This window comes from Tursiops truncatus, chromosome 19, assembly GCF_011762595.2.
Source record: "Tursiops truncatus isolate mTurTru1 chromosome 19, mTurTru1.mat.Y, whole genome shotgun sequence".
NCBI lineage: Eukaryota > Metazoa > Chordata > Mammalia > Artiodactyla > Delphinidae > Tursiops > Tursiops truncatus.
In genome coordinates this window covers 48,681,733-48,698,660 of record NC_047052.1, presented here as the reverse complement: position 1 = coordinate 48,698,660, position 16,928 = coordinate 48,681,733, and the positions used below count along the sequence as shown (strand labels likewise).

Below are 16,928 nucleotides of genomic sequence, written 5' to 3'. Positions count from 1 at the left end.
ATTTTGATAGAGATTGCGTTGAATCTGTAGATCACTTTGGGTAATACTGATTGATATCTTAACAATGTTAAGACTTCCAATCCATGAAAACAGGCTTTCCTTTTATTTATTTGTGTCTTCTTTAATTTCTTTCAGCGATGTTTTATGGTTTTCAGTGTACAAGTTTTTCTGCCTCCTTGGTTAAGTTTATTCCTATTTTAAAATTATTTTTGATGCTATTGTAGATGGAATGTTTTCTTAATTTCTTTTTTGGTTTATTAATTCTTAGTGTATAGAAAACAACTGATCTGTGTGTGTCTGTTTTGAATCTGTAACTTTATGAATTCATTTATTGTTTTAACAAGTTTTTTGTGGAATCTTTAGAGTTTTCTACGTATAAGATCATGTTGTCTGCAAACCCAGTTAATTTTTCTTCTTCTTTTCCAATTTGGACACCTTCCACTACACTTTCTTGCCTAATTGTTCTGTCTAGGACTTCCAGTACTTCGTTAAATAGAAGCGGTAAAGCTGGCATTTTTGTCTTGTTCCTGATCTTAGAGGAAAAGCTTTTAGTCTTTCATCATTGAGTATGATGTCAACTGTGGGCTTTTCATAAAAGGCCTGATTATGTTAAGGTAATTTCCTTCTATTCCTAGTTTGTTGGATATTTTCATCACGAAAAATTTTGAATTTTGTCAAAATTGAGGCTTTTTCTGCCTCAGTTGAGATAATCATGTGTTTTTTTCTTCTTTCTGTTACTGTTATTGCATTACATTAATAATTTATAATCTATAAGTAATTAAGTAATTAATATATGCATTTGTCTTTTAAATTCTATAGAAAATTAAAAGTGGGGAACTCCCTGGTGGTCCAGTGGTTAGGGCTTTCACTGCCATAGCCCGGGTTCAATCCCTGGTCAGGGAACTAAGATCCTGCAAGCTGAGAGGCACGGACAAAAACAATAATAATAATAATTTTTAAAAAGTGGAGTTACAATTCTAGATTAAAATAATACTGGCTTTTATATTTGCCAGTTTATTACCTTTATGGGAGGACTTTATATCTTCATATGGCTTCGAGTTACTGTTTAACTTATTTTCATTTCAACCTGAAGGACCCCCTTTAATGTTTCTTGCAGGGCAGGTCTAGTGGTAATGAACTCCTTCAACTTTTGTTTATCTGGGTAAATAGTGATTCCTCTGCTTTAGGGGAGAAAAAGCACAGTGCTTGGAGAGTGGGTGCTGGCATAAAGATTATTTTGAGCTGAAGACATTTGAGAATCAATAAATGTAGGAGAAGCTTTCTCTGAACTCCCCTTATCTACCTAAAAATCGATCCTTAAAAAAAAAAAAAGAACTCACTTGTCAGAAATTGCTTCCCTAGGAGAGCAGACCAGAAGTCGACAGCACAACCCAGACAGATATTGTCACAAACTATCAAATTGCCTATCTGTTCTCCTTAAGGCCCGTTTATCTTCCATAAAAATCATTTGCTCTCCCATAAGTGGTCTCTCTCCCCCTCCCTTTCCCCATGAAGATGGTATATAAGCTTTCAACTCTCACTGCTTTTGAGGGGTACTCTTCTTTTCTGATACAACCATGCACGTGAAATTAATATATTTGGGGAGGGATAATTTGGGATTTACGGATACACACTTTTATATATAAAATAGATAAACAACAAGGACCCACTATTATATATAACACAGGGAACTATATTCAATAACTTGTAATAAACCATAATGGAAAAGAATCTGAAAAAGAATACATATATATATATCAACTGAATCACTTTGCTGTACACCTGAAGCACTATAAACCAACTATACTTCAGTTCTTAAAAATTAATAAGTTTGTCTGCCTTTTCTCCTGTTAATCTGCCTGTCATCAGTTTAGTTCGCAGACCCAGCCATCGGAGACCCAGGAGAGCAGAAGGCAAGTCTTCCCTCCCCTATGATTTCCAGCAACGGGGATGAGATCTCATTGGCTGGAACATTCTGTCCACTCTGGAGGCAGCAAAAGGTAAGACTTCTTTTCTCTGCGTGGGGTCTGATCAAACCCAGCAGTACAGGTCCCTATGGTATTTCTCCCTTCTAAACTTACCTTAGCTAGAGAAAACATTAATATGAACTAGTTTTGGGGGTGTATAGTGATTCCTGTGTTTTTTGTCTTGAGTACTCTGGGTTTTAATTCATCCTTTCCCTGTTTTGATGGTCATTGTGTTCCTTTGCCTGTATGTGTATGTGTATATATATATATATATATTTTTTTATTCTTTTTTGTTAGAGGTTGTTACAAGATATTGAATGTAATTCCTTGTGCTAAAAGTAGGTCCTTGTTGTTTATCTATTTTCCCTCCCCCGCCATTTCCCCTTTGGTAACCATAAGTCTGTTTTCATGTCTATAAGTCTGTTTCTGTTTTGTAAATAAGTTCATTTGTATCATTTTCTTAGATTCCACATATAGGTGATATCACATGGTATTTGTCTTTCTCTTTCTGAGGTACTTCGCTTAGTATGATAATCTCTAGGTCCATCCATGTTGCTGCAAATGGCATTCCTTTTTTATGGCTGAGTAATATTCCATTGTATATATGTACCACATCTTCTTTATCCATTCATCTGTCGATGGACACTTAGGTGGCTTCCGTGTCTTGGCTATTGTAAATAGTGCTGCTATGAACACTGGGGTGCATGTGTCTTTTCAAATTAGAGTTTCTCTGGATATATGCCCAGGAGTGGGACTGCTGGATCATATAGTAGCTCTATGGTTTTTTTGAGGAAACTCCATACCGTTCTCCATAGTGGCTACACCAATTTACGTTCCCACCAACAGTACAGGAGGGTTCCCTCTTCTCCACACCCTCTCCAGCACTTATTATTTGTAGACTTTTTGATGATGGTTGTCTCTTGTGTTGATTGTCATTAGGAGAATCATAAGGTAGAAGAAAGGTAAAGGTTCTACAAGCCTGGGGTTTGAGCTGGCCTCACAGCCTGGTGAGTTTACAGTTCCCAGACTGGCATCTATCTAGACAAACTTTGCTGTGGGTCACCCATAAAAAAACCCAAACCAGATGAAACTCTCCTTTCATCTCCTCTGGTGTCCCGAGAGCTCGGCTTTGTAACCAGTGAGAACACTCTCTCTGGTTTGCCCAGAGGGGGGGCGCGGCTTCCATCAAGTGTCCGGCCAGCAGGGTGTAGGAACCCCAGATGCGAAGTGACAAGCAGTATTTTCTTTCTCTGATGGTGCCAGCTCTCAGGGGAGTTCATTTTAATTAGGAGTCCAAGTCCATCAGGGGCTGTGTTGCTCTAACCTTGTTGCCTTGTCGTGGTGGGAAAATCCCATCCCAGTCTTGTCTGCTTGTAGTCGCAGATTACCAGGTCTGTGACTGGAAGTGTCTCATTTCTGTGGGAGACTGGAGACATGAGTTTTCATAAATATTTTTTACCACCCGTGGCAATAAGGATCTTTGCCTCCTTAAGGGCTATCTTTGGGAGTGGTCTTTTGGATCATGGGAGGTATGTCTTCTGCAACCAGTTTGGGTGATGCCTCTTGGATCCATGGTGAACATTTATTCTAAGCCAGGAAAATTACCTCTGGGTCTGGCCATAAAAAGGCTTATTGGATTGAGTCACTATTAGAATGGATACACCTTTGAAGATCCTACCCATCAATGGTGAGATAAGGGATCCTTTGATTTGGAAAAACATTTACATTTCTAAAAGATTTTAGAGGGAACTTCCCTGGTGGTCCTGTGGTAAAGAATCTGCCTTCCAATGCAGGGGACGTGGGTTCGATCCCTGGTCGGGGAACTAAGATCCTGCATGCCCCAGGGCAACTTAGGCCGGGTACCACAACTACTGAGCCTGCACGCCTCAATGAGAGAGCCGGCGTGCCGCAAACTACAGAGCCCATGCGTGCCCTGGAGCCCATGCGCCACAACTAGAGAAGAGAAAACCCGCAGGCCACAACTAGAGAGAAGCCCGAGCGCAACAAAGAGCCCACGTGCCGAAACTAAGACCCGAAGCAGCCAAAAAAAAAAAAAGATTTGAGAGACCTCTCATCCTATATAAATGTCCTATTGTTACCAAGATCAAATTGATAGAGGGACACAAAAGAGCATTCTGGCTAACCTTAGGGACTCCTTTAACAAGAGTAAAAAACAGAAATCAGACTTAGAACAAAAATGAAAATCCACAGCCCCCATAAATTCCCCTTTTCCACCCTCCTATATGCCCCTTTATAACCAACTCCCTGTCGCTGACCCTCCAGAAGATCTTTGGATCTCTGGGTCCCTGCCCCAAATCCCCCTCCCCGAATCTAATCTCACCTCCTCAGCAAATTCCTTTAATTCCTAAAACTCCTCCAACCTCCCCAGAAAAATCTCTCAAACACCCAGCTGCGAGCATTAAGTTCCCTTTCCCTGCGAGAACTCCAGAAAGCACTCTGGCAGGATCCTCCAGGCCTGGGGGATGTAGGTTATTTATGTAAATACTGAGGCTGAGGAAGAAAACCTGGCAGAGGCTGCAGGATCTGTCTTGCCATCTCTGGCCATCAGGAGTACTTCCCAGGGCTCTATAATCAAAACCCATCAGCTTCAGGCTTTCCCAGGCAAAGGGCTTGGTGAATGTATCCTGGACCCCCAACACAAAGAGTTCACGTGCCCTGGACACCAGCAGATCTTTTAAACTACAAAGCCCCTTTACTCTCACTTTCAGAAGATCCTGCCAAATGGTGAGAGGAGCTAGAAAGATTAGTGGGCATTTATAACCCTGCTCACAGGGGCAGCTTCTAAGGGGCGTTCTTTCCACCTGTGATTATACTATAGCTATACGCCAAGACCTCCTGGAGAAAACTCCCCACACCGGGGAAACTGGTGGCCCATCCTTCCCAGGCCCTCCTGCAAATGACCAGGAAATGATGCAGGTAGAGGCTGATAGGAACGATGCTGAAGGCCTTTCCTCCAAAGGTGAACTGGTTCCGGGTTGAATTGTGCGCTCAGAAAGAAGACGAACATCCCCAGATCTCTGTGGAAGGCGTTACGCAGACTTTTCAAAGACACGCTGCACCAAACCCAAAAGCCCCAGAACACAGAAATCTTTTGATTTCTGTTTTAGTTGGAAATCTTCTCCCTGATATAAAGAGGCAAATCCAAAATTGTGCAGTTGGGATGGACAATCTCTCAATGTTATTACAGAGACTGCAAAATAGCCTTCAGGAAAGCAGGAGGAAAAAGCAATTAAAATCAACAGTCCTTGCCTTTGTCCCAAGACAACTGCACATTGTGTAAAAAGCCAGGCATTGGGAAAGCAGTTGTCCTGAACTTCAAATAAAGGAAATCTTAAAAAGCAATCATCCAGGGGACTTCCCTGGGACTAACCCTGGCTCAGTGGTTAAGAATTCGCCTGCCAACGCAGGGGACACGGGTTCGAACCCTGGTCCAGGAAGATCCCACATGCTGCGGAGCAACTAAGCCCATGTGCCACAACTGAGACTGTGCTCTACAGCCTGCGAGCCACAACTACCGAGCCCGCGTGCCACGACTACTGAAGCCCGCACGCCTAGAGCCCATGCTCCGCAACAAGAGAAGCCACCGCAATGAGAAGCCCGCACACCACAACGAAGAGTAGCCCCCACTCGCCTCAACTAGAGAAAGCCCGCACACAGCAACAAAGACCTAACACAGCCAAAAAAAACAACAAAAAAAAGCAATCATCTTAGAACACCGAGCCCTCAGAGGATCCGTTCTCCCCCTTCTGGGGGCAATTCCCCATCAAGGACAAGGTCAGTCTATCCTCAGTCACACCCCAGCACCCAACATTTAACTTAAGATAGGGGATCAGGGGACTTTTCTGGTGGTCCAGTGGGTGAGACTCCATGCTCCCAATGCAAGGGGCCTGGGTTTGATCCCTGGCTGGGGAACTAGATCCTGCATGCATGCCACAACTAAGAAGCCTGCATGCCGTAACTAAAGATCCCGTGTGCTGCAACTAAAACCCAGCACAGCCTAAATAAATAAATGAATATTTTTTAAAAAGATAGAGGATCGGGAATGGGATTTCTTTTTTAAAAAATTTATATGCTCACTTCGGCAGCACATATACTAAAATTGGAACGATACAGAGATTAGCATGGCCCCTGCACAAGGATGACACACAGATTTGTGAAGTGTTCCGTATTTTTTCACTTTGTTATAAAGCAGAAACTAACACAGCATTGTAAAGCAATTATACTCCAATAAAGATGTTTAAAATTTTTTATTTATTTTAGTATTTGTACAAGGGGGTAAATCCGTAAACTCTTGCCACCCCTCTCCACCCGAGTCCCTAATCCAGCCGCTATCCTCACATCAGCCCCCGCTGCCGCAGCCTGGTTTACAGGGATTGACCTCTGCTCAGCTTTCTTTCCCCCGCTGTTGACTCCTCACTCACAATTTCTCTCTGCAGTTACGTTTCAAGGGAGACGATTAACATGGACTCATGTACCTCAGGGATGTTGGGTGTCTTCCTCTATTATCTTCCCAAGTCCTCACAGTTGACTTCGCTTTGTAGCCGTTACCCCGGGCCCCATCCTTGCTCAAGACATGGGTGGTCTCTTACTCTGGAACTAGACGAGCATGGTGACCAGACAGACCCTTTCGTTCTCCTTAGGGCACTCACTAGACAAGACCAGAAAGCTTTCAGATCTACGTTTCAGTGGCTGCTAACCACTGCCACCTACTCAGGACAGGAGTTATTGCAGGGGACTCACAAAACTCACCCCAAAACGCCTTAAATCCCTTCTGTCCATCCCTCTCCCCGAATCAAAAAAGCAGCCGTGTAAATCCCTGACACACCTGGCTACTGCCGCCAACGGATTCCTATTTTTGCTGCCCTTGTTCAAGCTTTACTTGCCCTCCTTCCAGATGCTACCTGGAGCCCACGTCCTGGCCCTCGGAAGCATGAACCTCCTCTGAAACTGTTTTCTTGTAACAGAAGCATAGCTGATTTACAATGTTGTGTTAGTTTCAAGTGTACAGAACAGTGATTCAGTTATACATATACTTACATATCTATTCTTTTTCAGATTCTTTTCCCTTATAGGTTATTACAAAATCCCTGTGCTGTACCATAGGTCTTCGTTGGCAGTCTATTTTATACATACTAGTGTGTTTATGTTAATTTCTAAACTCGTAATTTATCCCCCCCCCTTTCCCTTTGGTAACCATAAGTTTGTTTTCTATGTCTGTGGGTCTATCTCTCTTTTGTATGTAAGTTCATTTGTATTATTTTTTTAGATTCCACATATAAGTGATATCATATATTTGTCTTTCTCTGTCTGACTTATTTCACTCAGTATGACAATCTCTAGGTCCATCCATGTTGCTGCAAATGGCATTATTTCGTTCTTTTTTATGGCTGAGTAATATTCCATTGCATATATATATAGAACATCTTCTTTATCTATTCCTCTGTTGACGGACATTTAGGTTGCTTCCATATCTTGGCTACTGTAAATAGTGCTGCAATGGACATCGGTCCCCTGAAACTTTAAAATGGTCATTGTCTACACCCCCAGCTCTTGGCTGACCTCATTTTGACAAAGCTTTTCACCTCTATTGCTATGAAGATGGTGGAATTGCTGTAGGTATTTTAGGACAACTTTTGGCTTCTCACATAAGTCCTGTAGCGTATTTCCCAGGTCAGTTAGACCCTGTGGCATCTGGCACGGCCCCCTCACCACCCTCACACGGGGCTCCCCAGTCCCCTCTGCTCCCCCTGCCGTTCCTATGACACGGCCCCTGTCTACACAGTTGGCCCTAGGAACCCACCCCACCATCATCTTCCATTGCTGTAACACTTTAAACCCGTTTGCGCTACTGTCCCTCCCTGGTGATGGAGAGCCCCAGGCCATCCACCCGATTGCCCTGCAACTAGAGAAACGGTCTCAACGCCATGAGAGCACCTCTTAGACACCCCCTCAGACAACCCGGACTTCTATTTTGCGATGGCTCCTGTAGATGAAATTCCCGGGGATACCTGATCACCAGTCGTGCCCGAATTTCCCCACATGAAATGCTGGAGGTATATGCTTCGCCCACTGTAAAGTCAGCCCAAGCAGCCCAGCTCATAGCTCCTCCTAGAGCTTGCAAACAGGCAGTACATACGCCGACTCCAGATACGCTTTTGGAGTCTGCTGCGCTGCTGGCGCACGTGGAAATCCCACGGATTCTTATTAACCCCTGCTGGTACCCCGACTGCCAACGGGGATATCACTGCTGCCCTATTACGGTCTCATTGACCTCCCTGCTAAAATCACTGCTGTCCTCCGTGGAGCCCACACCGTGGAGACTGACACTCCATCTCCAGGGATGAACAGAGGCCATAAGGGTGCTAAACGCCCCACCCCCCGCACCCCTTCTCCACCCAATGTCTAAACCTGCCTTTATCCCCGACCGATATTATCAGTTAGTCAGGTAAGTGCCCCACAAACTGAAAAAGACAAATGGCTACAAAAGGGTGCCAAACGGTATGTCCTGAGGATGTAACGTAGGGCATGGTGACTGTAGTTCATAATACCGCATCGCATATTTGAAAACGGCTGAGAGAGTAGATCTTACAACTCTTTACCACAAGGAAAAAAATTGTTTTTTTAACTATGTATGGTGACGAATGTTAACTGGACTTATTGTGATCATTTCACAATATATACAAATATCGAATCACTATGTTGTGTACGCGAAACTAATATAATGTTGTATGTCGGGACTTCCCTGGCGGTCCAGCGATTAAGACTCCGCGCTCCCCCTGCAGGGGGCCCGGGTTCGATCCCTGGTTGGGGAAGTAAGATCCCACAGGCCGAGATGCAGCCAGAAAGAAAAAAGTCAATTACACCTCAATTTTTTAAAAAATGAACTAAACATTCACTAGCGGATTATACATTGGGCCAAATGGACTTCCAGCGCCCCGCCCCCCCCCGTTTCTTTTTCTTTTTTTATTGAGCTATGATTTGACCTGCAGGCTGCCTTATCTCCCGTTAGGTGGAACCTGAGTGCAGACGGGCGGCAACAAAGCAACTAAAGGACAATGGGTTCCGCGCCGGCATCCATAAAATTTCTAAGCAAAGTATTTCCTGATGTGCCGTTCGGGACTCTCAGCAGGTCTCTGGAGAACAGCTTATCTCAGGAAATCCTCCAAGGTCCACAGTGACCCTTGCACTGTCCCACACACGTTCCATACATTGACCTCCGGCTTCAAGCTATTTCTGCTGTTTGCTGATTGCATGTTTACTGGAGGGGCTGGAGATTATCCAACTAGATGTGCTGATGCTATGAAGGTGGAAAAGAAGTAAAGAACTGAGATTATCCCTCAGTTTGGTATTCCTCTGTGGCTGGAATCAGACTAAGGAACGGTGGAAATAAATACATAAATAAATTTACAGCAGAAACAAGCTGCTTGCTTTGCACAAACTCTGGGATGCTCCCTAAAATATCATACCTTGTAACATCCTCAATCATCATCCTCAACCGTCTAGAATGGTGAGTCCTTTCCAGAAGGTTTCAAAATTTACTCTTCTGGCACCTCCCTGGTGGCACAGTGGTTAAGAATCTGCCTCCCAATGCAGGGGACATGGGTTCAATCCCTGGTCTGGGAAGATCCCACATGCCGCGGAGCAACTAAGCCCGTGCACCACAACTACTGAGCCTGCGCTCTAGAGCCCGCGTGCCTCAACTACTGAGCCCGTGTGCCACAACTACTGAAGCTCGCGCGCCTAGAGCCCGTGCTCCACAACAAGAGAAGCCACCGCAGTGAGAAGCCCGGGCACCGCAACGGAGAGTAGCCCCCGCTCACCACAACTAGAGAAAGCCCATGGCAGCAGCGACAAAGACCCAACTCAGCCAAAAATAAATTAAAATATATATTAAAAAATGTACTTTGCCCAGATCTATCAGAGGAATCACTATCTATGGCAGCTATGGCTTTATGAACTGTATGTACGTTGAAAATCTGTTGTTTAGTGTAGCCTCCTTCATGAATTTCTTAGCTAGATCTTCTGGGTAACTTGCTGCAGCTTCTCCGTCAGCACTTGCTGCTTCACTTTGCACCTTTAGGTTACAGAGGCGGCTTCTTTCCTTAAACCTCAGGAACCAACCTCTGCTGGCTTCAGACTTCTCTTCTGCAGCTTCCTCGCCTCTCTCAGCCTTCACAGAATTCAAGAGAGTTAGGGCCTTGCTCTGGAGGAGGCTTTCGCTGAAGGGAACGTTGTGGCCGGTTTGCTCTTCTATCCAGACCACTCACACTTTCTCCGTCTCAGCAATAAGGCTGTTTGGCTTTCTTGTCATTCGCATGTTCACTGGAGTAGGACTTTTCATTTCCTTCGAGAACTTTTCCTTTGCGATCGCAACTTGGCTAAACTGGTCGGCAAGAGAGGCCAAGCTTTCGGCCTATCTTGGCTTTCAACATGCCTCCATTAAGCTTAATCCTTTCTAGCTTTTTTTTCCTTTTTTTTGGCCTCACCACGTGGCTTGTGGGATCTTAGTTCCCCGACCAGGGATTGAACCCCTGCCCGTTGCAGTGCAAGCGCGGAGTTCTAACCACTGGACCGCCAGGGAAGTCCCCTCTAGCTTCTGATGTTAAGTGAGAGACACGTGACTCTTCCTTTCATTTGAACACTTCGAGGTTCCTGTAGGGTTAGTAATTGGCCTAATTTCGACATTGTTGTGTCTCAGGGAACAGGGAGGCCCGAGGAGAGGGAGAAAGACAGAGGAAGGGCCGGTCGGTGAAGCAGTCAGAACACACACAGTATTTATCAATTAAGTTCGCCGTCTTACAGACGGGTGCTGCTCCTGGCACCCCAAAAATAATTACAATAGTGACATCAAGGATCGCTGAGCACAGATCATCATAGCAAATAGAGCATTAATGAAAAAGTTTGATATATTGCAAGAATTACTGACCCAGAGACATGAAGCGAGCAAATGCTGTTGGAAAAATGGCGCCAACAGACCTGCTCCACGCAGCGTTGCCACAAACCTTCAGTTTGTAAAAATGCAGCACCTGTGAAGTGCAGTAGAGCAAAGTGCAATAAAAGAGGTCTACCTGTGTTCTTGGAGCATGCTGTTGACAGGCCGCCACCGATCAACATGCCTCGTCCTCCTTCTGACCAGGAGATCCAGTGTATGTCAAGGTTTTGGAAGAAAGCACTGCTATCACCTCGCTGGGAAGGATCTCGCGAGTATTGCTGACCACCTGCCCTGCCATCACAATAAAAGAGAGATCCTGCTGGATTCCCAGGAAACATGCCAAACTAGACCCAGGTCAGCACTCCCAGGACACTCGCAAGCCCATCCCTACAGATGATGACCTCCAACGAAAAAGTTCCGGAGCCAGTTCCCCGGCTCCTGCAGCTGACGATGCCCAGAAGGAGACAGCTGCTTCCCAAGATCGCAGATCAAGAGCTTCATCTCCACTTTTTTGGTTTTTCTTTCCTCTTCCTTTGAACCCTCCCTCCCAGGACAGCAGGAAAACAAAACAAAACTCCTTTGACAATTTAAACGAAAGTTTCTCCTTTTCTCCCATTTGTTGAAAGGCTGATGGGAAGTGGCTTGCCTCCATCGGTCCTATTCTGTCTCTGTTCATGCATCATGGCTCTCTTTCAAACTGTATCTTACTCCTATCCACTCCGACTGCTTTTTCCGTAGGTCAAGGACAAACAAGCAGCCCCCTGCACCCATCTTCCAAATCATGGCCATGTTAATGAATCAGTCTGATTGCTGGTTATGTCATAATCTAGTCAAGAGGGACTTTCCTGGTGGACCAGTGGTTAAGACTTTGTGCTTCCACTGCAGGGGGCATGGGTTGGATCCTGGTCAGGGAACTAAGATTCTGCATGCCGTGCAGCGTGGCCAAAAAAAAAAAAAAAATCTAGTCAAGAAAAGGAACCTGACCCAGTTTTCATTCTGCCAATATGATCACCTGATGAACTAACTACGGAAGATGGATGAACGAAAGGATATGGTATCCATGACCCCAAAACACCCCAACTCCATCTCCCTCTCTGGTGAGTTCATTGGGCTCGGAAATCCCTCTATGGCAGCTCAAGGTCTATCTCTTGCTCGGGTAAAAACATGGGAAAAGGGACTTCCCTGCTGGTGCAGTGGTTGAGAATTCACCTGCCAATGCAGGGGACGCGGGTTCGATCCCTGGTCCGGGAAGATCCCACATGCCGCGGAGCAACTAAGCCCGTGTGCCGCAACTACTGAGCCTGCGCTCTAGAGCCTGCGAGCCACAACTGCTGAGTCTGTGTGCCACAACTACTGAAGCCCACATGCCTAGAGCCCATGCTCTGTAACAAGAGAAGCCACCGCAATGAGAAGCCCACGCACCACAACAGAGAATAGGCCCCGCTCGCTGCAACTAGAGAAAAGCCCGCGCGCAGCAATGAAAACCCAATGCAGCCAAAAATAAATAAAAATTTTTAAAAAAATCATTGGAATGGAACTTGTCCCTTTGCTGTGTGAACAGGCATGATGCTAGACCAGAGGTGACCTGTTAAGGTAATACGGCGACCAAACCCTGTGGTTTGATTCTAGAGGCAACGTCCTCAAACCGCTCACAGAGGGCAGAAGTGTTTCTAGCACTAACGCTAGTGACAAAAACTGCGAGATCACCAAAAGTTTCTGTTGGTTCACAGGCCACCCATGAACGACCTGGAGGAGCCCAGCTGTTCCCATGATCAGGCTGCCTGACACCACCAGTTATCTATGGGGAAACCCCAAATCTGGACTCACTTGCTCAGGTGACAAAGCCAAGCCTTACAGTTGCCAAAGCTGGACCGCTGGCCTCCCAGACCAGATATTCTGCAACCTGTCCTGCTCTTCAAACCACGAAGCCTAGGGTTTAAAAACCCACAACAGAAACTGGTGACTCACGGAAAGTCTAGAGCTTGTCTAACAGAGCAGTAGCTAAGGGAATAGCTTGTTATAAACCCCTCTGCTTGTAATACAACAAAACTGGCTGAAACCAGATGCAACCAACATGGCTGATGGGAGTCTGCACAGAACAGACTTGTTTGTTGGATGGGTGACCTTCTGACATCACAGCCCCAAATTCTCCCAAATTTGCTCTCACATCCCATGAAGAAGAATGTAGCATAGATACGCCTGCGCAGAACACCGATTACCTCACCTTCTCCCTCCCTCCCTCCCATCCCCTTTCCCCCGCCTAAGACCACCCTGCTTCTTTGGCCCATCAATATCCCGAGCCCCTCGCCTTTGGGCAGGCGGATTTGAGATCTGCTCTCCCCACCTGCTCGCTTGGCTGCCTTGGGAGGAGAATAACCCCTTCTGTGCTGCAAACCGCGGCACCTCCGTGTTTGGCTTGCTGTGTGTTGGGCAGATGAACCTGGTCTGGCAACACTCTTGCAAGTGGACAGAAGCACGTGGAGAGTGGAGGTGTCCAGGTGGTGATATGCCCAAAGGACAAAGGTTGTGAACCTCCCCGATCCTAGGGAACTGTAGGTTTTACTCTGACCCTGTTGGTGAACCACACTGACCTTTTTCTCTCCTGTGGTGATAAGGTATCTTCCTAACTAAGTGGTCAGGACAGTGTGACTCGGACACCGGGTTCCCTCCATCGCCAGGCTGTCCACCTTAAATGCCAGCAAATTACAGATGTGTGCTCCTTCGTTCACAAAGACGAGAAGACATAGAAAATCCACTTGTGTATGGCCGGGATAGTTTCAGTGGTGAGAGTCTTATTTCCAACTTTGGGGAAAAGTTGGAAAAGGCGATCCTGAATCTTCCGTGGTCATAGAACAGGAGTTCGATAGCATATGCGGACATTGCAAGTGCTCCAATCAGAAGGTAATAGCTTAGCCTCTGTGGTATCCCCAAATTGTCCCACCCTGGGTACACTGACTGCAAGCAAGGAGGAGCTTGTGAAATCATTGGCAGAAAATGCTGCCTTTATGTGAATCCGACAGGACAAACAGTGTCTAGTTTATACCTTTTAAAAGAGAAGATAGGGGACTTCCCTGGCGGCCCAATGGTTAAGACTCCGCGCTTCCATTGCACGGGGCAGGGGTTTGATCCCTGGTGGGGGAACTAAGATCCCACATGCTGCGGGGCATCTAAGCCCGCGGGGCATCTAAGCCCACGTGCCACAACTACTGAGCCGGCACACCTCAACTAGAGAGCCCCGCGTGCCGCAAACTACAGAGCCTGCGCGCCACAACTAGAGAGAAGCCCGCGCGCCGCAAAAGATCCCACATGCAGCAATGAAGATTCCGCGTGCCACAACTAAAGACCTGACGCAGCCAAAATAATAATAATAATAATAATAAACATTAAAAAAAAAGAAAAGATAGGGGACTTCCCTGGCGGTCCAGTGGTTAAGCCTCCGCGCTTCCACTGCAGGGGGAGCGGGTTTGATCCGTGGTCAGGAAACTAAGATCCCGCATGCGGCACTGCATGGCCAAAAAATAAAAAAGAAAGAAAGGAAGAAGATGAACACTCTCCATCAATTAAATGACTCTCAGCCATTTTATTGGACAGACCTGTTCCCCAGACTGGGAGGCTGGTTTCCTGGGACGTGGGGAAGCATCCTTCTCTGCTCTTTGTTTATTCTCATTCTAATCTATGTTTGTATCTCACTTTGCAGATCTCTTGCCACTCAACTGCTAACCTGAATCTTCTCTCCACAGCCAACCACTCAACTTTTAACATGTGAATCTTCGGACAAAGCTTCAGATGGGGGAAATTTAGGAGATCAAAATATGCCATATTTGCATGAGGACTGTTTTGAGGTGAAGACATTCGAGAATCAACAAATGCAGAGGCCTTCTCTGAACTTCCTATACCTGTCTAAAATTAGATCCTCTTCAAAAAAAAATGGAGTTGTCATAAATTGCCTCCCTGGGAATTTCATCAACCAGGGAAGATTGACTCTTATCCCAGGAGAGGAGCCTAGAAGTTGGCACCAAATCTAGACAAACATTGACACAAACTCTCATTTCTCCCATCTCTTCTCCTAAGGGCCCATTTATCTTCTGTAAAAATCACTTTCTCTCCCATATGTGACCTCTCTTCCCCTCCCTTTCCCCTATTAAGATGGTATGTAAACTCTCAGATTTCACTGTTTTTTGGGGGGGGTTCTCACTATTTTTTTTGTATGATACCCCTGTGCACATAAAATTGAAAATTAATAAATCTGTATGACTTTTCTCTTGTTAATCTGCCTGTTGTCAGTTTAGTTCACAGACCCGGCCACTGAACCTAAGAGGGTAGAAGGAAGTCCCTCCTCCCCTACAGTAGTGTCAGATTCCCCAGCCTCCCCAACACACACATAATTTATGCCACAAAAAAAAAAAAAAGAGAGAGAGAGATTTAAAAGACTGCCTGATCAAATTGTTGCAGGCAAGATCTACTTACTGATGGATGCTAAAATTAGTGGGCAAAAGTTTGAGGAGAAACAGAACATTTGCATAGTCTCAAAGTATCTCCCCCCAAGACATTTGTCAATTACAATGGAAAAACAGTAATCTCACACTGAAGAAACCCAGCAGACACCACCTTAACCAAGTAATCAAGGTTAATATCACCTATAATAAGACACAGCTACATCATGCACCCTCAATATAACACACCAAGGAGCAAAACATCACTTTTGGGGTATTCTTGACAAAAATGCACATTGTCAATATAATCAGGAAGGAACCTCGGACAAACCCAAACTGAGGGATGTTCTACAAAATAACTGATCGATATCCTTTAAAAGTACCAAGGTTGGGACTTCCCTGGTGGTCCAGTGGTTAAGACTTTGCCTTCCAATGCAGGGGGTGTGGCTTCAATCCCTGGTTGGGGAGCTAAGATCCCACATGCCTCGCGGCACTTTGCCTTCCAATGCAGGGTGTGTGGGTTCAATCCCTGGTTGGAGAGCTAAGATCCCACATGCCTCGCAGCCAAAAAAACTAAAACATATAGCAGAAGTACTCTTGTAACAAATTCAATCAAGACTTTAAAAATGGTCCACATCAAAAAAAAAAAAAGTGCCAAGGCCATGGAAGATAAGGATTGGGGGACACTCAGGAGGAAGAACCACTAAATGCAGTGTTGGATCCTGGATTGGTTTCTGGAACAGAAAAAAGGACATTAAAGGGAAAACTGCTAAAATTCAAATAAGGTCTGTCATTGAGTTACTGGTTTTGTACCAATGTTAATTTCCTGCTTCTGATAGTTGGACTTTAGTTATGTGAGATGCTAATATTAGGGGAAGCTGAGTAATGGGTTATATGGGTATCTCAGTCCAATTTTTGCAATTTTCCCATAATAATTTCCCCAAAAAAAGTTTAAGAAAAAGACTGCCTCATGAAATAAGCGCTAATTTCCTTCACCTAAAAAGGCACCTTCTAGACTGAGGAGTGGGAGAGGAAAATATTAAGTTGTGGGGCACTTGAGAAAAGCTCCCAGAACCCTGCCTGCTTCGACGGGATAGCAGGAGCATCCCTGGCAGCCCGACTTTTTTTTTTTTTTTTTTAGCAGCGAAAGCACCAAATCCTAACCACTAGACCACCAGGGAACTCCCAGCCCAACTTTCAATCAAAAAGCCCTGAGCTAGAATGTGATGTGAGGCAACGATCTTTATTGGTGTGGCAGCCACTTTCCACAGAAAGCCATCCATGAACACTTCCCTGGGACTCAGCCCCTGTGGAGGCCTTCCCATTAGAATCTGGCCTTGGCCGTGAGGCTTGCTTTGACCACTGGCACGAGATGGAAATGACTGTAATTTCCGAGGCTGGCCTTAAAATACCTACATCATCTGCTTTCCATACACTTGGAAACCTGAAACCCAGGTGCCACCTGGAGGAGCCCCAAGGAGGAGACTGAGGTGGGCCCCAGCTGAGCTTCCAGCCAAGAGCCGTGTGAGTGAGCCATTTTGGACATTTAAAGGCTAGTTAAGGGACTTCCCTGAT

At 45.5% G+C, this 16,928-nt stretch overlaps 1 long non-coding RNA gene and 1 other non-coding gene across 2 annotated transcripts; both read left to right on the top strand.

Annotated features, from left to right (window-relative positions):
• The first annotated feature begins 251 nt into the window (after positions 1 to 251).
• Positions 252 to 15,216, top strand: LOC109549960 (uncharacterized). Its single transcript, XR_002176355.3, has 3 exons — positions 252 to 614; positions 1,870 to 2,000; positions 14,661 to 15,216. It is a non-coding gene; the product is annotated as an uncharacterized lncRNA (long non-coding RNA).
• LOC117309324 (U6 spliceosomal RNA) lies at positions 6,058 to 6,161 on the top strand. The gene has a single exon (XR_004523612.1). It is a non-coding gene; the product is annotated as a U6 spliceosomal RNA (small nuclear RNA).
• Positions 15,217 to 16,928: the final 1,712 nt, after the last annotated feature.